This window comes from Lygodium microphyllum, chromosome 6 (genome assembly GCF_053477565.2).
Source record: "Lygodium microphyllum isolate KBCC chromosome 6, Lygodium_microphyllum_v1.1.10, whole genome shotgun sequence".
In the NCBI taxonomy this organism is placed as follows: Eukaryota; Viridiplantae; Streptophyta; class Polypodiopsida; order Schizaeales; family Lygodiaceae; genus Lygodium; species Lygodium microphyllum.
Genome location: NC_141140.1, coordinates 142,611,953 through 142,616,102, shown reverse-complemented (window position 1 = coordinate 142,616,102; position 4,150 = coordinate 142,611,953). Strand labels below are relative to the sequence as shown.

Genomic DNA, 4,150 nt, shown 5'->3' with positions numbered 1-4,150 from the left:
CTCTCTCGCAGCCTCTCAGGGTCTCCTTATCCTCCCTTGTGCCTCCCCATGCCTCATATCTATAATGAATTAGAGAGGAGAGGATAAGGCTAAGAATAAGAGTGGAGGGGCTCTTGGAACACTTTGTGATCTGATGCTCAAATAATAAATCTGATGGTTTCATTGGCTCCAAAAGGGGAGTAAAACACCAAGACACTTGGTTAGAAAGCTCTTGGTTCCCTCCTCCTTCTTTTCTCTGCTTGAAGTGCTATCTACTGCCTGTAGATTGTGATCGCGACGCGCGCGATTTCACCAGTCACTTTTCTTTATATTTTTCTTTTTATAAAGTCTCCAAAACTAACTAAAATATTACTTGTCTTTTCTTTTAATTGACTTTCAGATCTATCTTTTTAGGATAATATCTAAAATATACTAGTTTTTTTTTGCCCAAAAATCTAATATTTTTGAACCATCCAAAATATACACATTAATACTAAGTCTCGTTCACGTTGTAACTTCCGTGAAGGGTGGCTATGGTCCTTGTCAATCCGAGAAAAATATCGGATTTACGACTCTTTGCTTTTTTTAAAATATATTTTAATTAAATAAAAACTATTAGCTATTAAGGTTATTTAGTTTTTACCTTAGTTAGTCTTTAGTTAGTAATTTTACTAACTTATTAACTGAATAACTAACTTTCGAACTAGCCAACTAAATTTTATTGCGTGGAAATATTACAGGATAGCGCGTCGACTATGTGAGAGGTAGCCATTAGTGCTCGGCTTAGAATGCTTGAACAATAAGCGGCCTGTGGGTCTTGGCGGTTGAACGCCTCTAAATCTGGCATGGTTCCTTGAGCTTACTCTGCACTCCTTGGCAAGTGTCTGTGACTAACTATTGCTTGATGGTCACAGGCATGGTAAAATGTTGTGCCTACTCATCTACCAGAGACAGCACTGAAGACATGAATACAAAGAGTAGAGTAAGTAGGGAGACAAGAGCCAAAACACGTTACTTGTGGAGGAAGAGCTTTGTCTTATAAGAAGAAGCAGAATCAAAAGAGGGAGCTTAAAAGGGAGGAGAATGACAAGAAGGATCGTCCTTCATCATTGTCATAATTGACAAAAGAAGAAGAAGGAGAACACAAGGAGGACATCATTTTTTCTCTTCTATCTAATCCATCTCTACTATAGACACTTGGAATTCACTAGGTCCTAGAATTTTGAGGTGGGACACAAAAATTATGTTGCACTCGATGAGCAGGGAGACAGAGTGTTGTGATGCACCCATCTCCATCCTTGGTCCATCGAGTTTAACTTTAAACCAAGCATGAATGAACCAAGCAGAGATAGAAACAGAGCATGCAAAGACCGAGTGGAGCAGTAAAAAAGAGAAACACGAAGAGAAGTGATAGCATTCAACCACTATAGAACCAAAATCACACCTCTTATCTACTCTAATTGTTTATTGAAAACTCTCAAACCTTACTTACAATACCATGGCTTGAAGCGACAAAAAAACACTCCATGTATGTTCAAATTTGATAATTAAACCATATGATAGGGATTAAAATACCCGAGGTTATCAAAATTTTCAAACCAACCCATACAATACTCATAGTCTTAGCACAATAGTCATTGTCTTAACACAACACCAAAAGCTCAATACACTTCACACCCTCTCTTCTCCACACTCATCATCTACAAAACAACATCCCACTCTTCTCCCTTTGTTGGTTTTTGTCTTGATTGTATCATAGGATGCATCCTTACTCATCTCCCTTGCAACTTCCTCCACATAACATGGTGGTACACTACAATAAGAATTTTATAAACCACATTTCATTCACATTTCAAATCACATGGCTGAAACTCACACACAAAATCATATCATCCTAGAGTGCATATAATGTCCTAAATAAGTTAGCAATAGTAACCTTGACAAACCATGACAAAACACAAGTCAATAGTAGTAACCATACTAATCAAAAGGGTAGCCATATGCATCATCCATTGCCTCACTCTCTGAAATCTCCTCGTCTGAGCTGGATTGATCTCTAGTACCTACAGAAGGTCCCTCTACCAAAGGATGTAGAATGGGCTTTACCAAATGGTCAAGTGATAATGAAATGTTGAGTGTAAGTGTGGTATGAGATATAGTGAAAAATCATTGTGGTTATACAAAAGAATAATAGGGGCGGACAGATGCAATGCATGCACACATCAAAGGGGTTGTACCACTACCCATCTCCAAAGTCAATCCTCCAAGAGGACAAAGAGCCTCTAGAAATCATCGCACAAATTCGACACTCCGTTGCACACCTAATCTCAAATGTGCCTCCTCACCAGCCTCCAATACCCTCACAGTATCTTGCAAATAGTGATGAATGACATGCCGTGAGAACTACACACCATGATCATGTCATAATGTGGCACTCTCCTGAAGATGTAAAGAGGCCATGTAGCCTCAACGCCGTAGCATGTAAAAGTAGAAGGCATCCATCTGTCGCACAATAATGACAAAAAATAGAGACATGTCACCAACTAGTCAAGAGCAACAAAGCACTAAGAAAACTAAGTGTACAATAACCATGTCAAATACCTCTACGGCAATACCCTCAAGCGTAACCTCATCCATGAAGGCTAAGTCCTCAACTATGAATCTACACACAATCTCCAGCTCACATCACGGGGCATATTTCTCCACCCATGAGGGAGAGTCCCCTGATAGAAAGAAATACATTTTAAACATTGACAATTACCCAACAATCTTATTCACAAGTACCTAACAATCATATTTACATATTTCTGACTCAAAGAATCACTTGAAATGGAGGCAAGACAAACAACCCATCCTAAGTCCATCAAACAAGCTGCTGCCACTCCAATTTCATGCCGAATATGATCCTTTGACACCTTGTTCCACAATGGAACACTGTCTCGTCCATGCGTAGAGTCCATGGGAAGATCCAAGAGCACAAAGTCAACAACCCATGCCACCGTCTTTTTCTTTTTCTCATACTCCACCCCCAATTTATTGATTTCAGAAAAAAATGTATGGATCTTTGCATAATCCTCATTTCTAATAGAGGATGCAAAATCCTTACCCATAGAAATATAATCTCCACATCCAAATGAAAAGATAGAGCGATCCAAAGAAGTCCCCCCTTTGTATGGACAAGAGTGGCACATATTCTTTTTGGGATGGTGGTCTAGAACCTGAGAATGGACCTAAATAATCACGGCAAGTATAATGAATGAACAAAAAGCATAACATACAAATCAATTGACTTGCGTATATCCATAAAACGAAGCATACCACTATCAAAGCTACCATGCATGCCAACAAAAAGTGGTGGTGAATTGTCATCAACAAAAATTTCACAATCTAAAACAAAACAAACAAAGAAACATGAATATTTATTTTACAAGGAAGGTATATAAAGTATCCAACATAGAGAGCTAGCCTTCTCTAAGTTGCATGAGACATGAAAATGTAAAGTGAAATAAGTAAAAGTCACATGTACTCTATGTCTCACTAATTTGAGCTTGCTTGCCCTTTTGAGCTTGCTTGCCTCTTTGAGCAGGCTCACCCCTTTGTGCTTTCTTGCCCCTTATTTGATCACCTTCAAAACCACTTCTTTGTTAGAAAAGTAAAGCTTAAGGAAAGAGAGGAGATAGTTGTGAAAGCCACCTTACCTTGACTCAGACATCCACCACTTGCACCCTTTCCCTTTGATTTTTTCCATTCCTCAAACTTAGCTTTCTCACTTGGCAATACATGGGGCGAGGGCATGCCAATCCACCAAGGGCATGTCTCAATCTTAAATGGTGAGAGAGCAATCATATTCTCCCCATACACAGTGGACTCTTTGTTAGTGATATCCACCCATGTTTTACAAGCCTTGGGCAAATCAACAAGCAGCTTGAGGTCTCTCAAGTGCAAAAAATACCTGGAATACTCAAAGATCATTTATCCAAGCCAACAAAAACTACACACTGCAATGTCAAACAAAAGGCATTAAAATAGAAAGCCAACTGATAGAGCAATCGACAAGTGGCTACATCAAGATGGGATTGAATAGGTTGATCCTCTTTTTTTTGGAACTTTCTTTAGCACCAGTTTTCTTAATGTTTCCAAAAATATGTTTTCTGCCCTCGTATCATATGGA

General features: G+C 38.9%; 1 pseudogene; it reads right to left on the bottom strand.

Moving 5' to 3' along the window:
• Positions 1-2,382: 2,382 nt before the first annotated feature.
• Positions 2,383-3,834, bottom strand: LOC148035223 (uncharacterized; annotated as a pseudogene).
• Between the last annotated feature and the right edge of the window lie 316 nt (positions 3,835-4,150).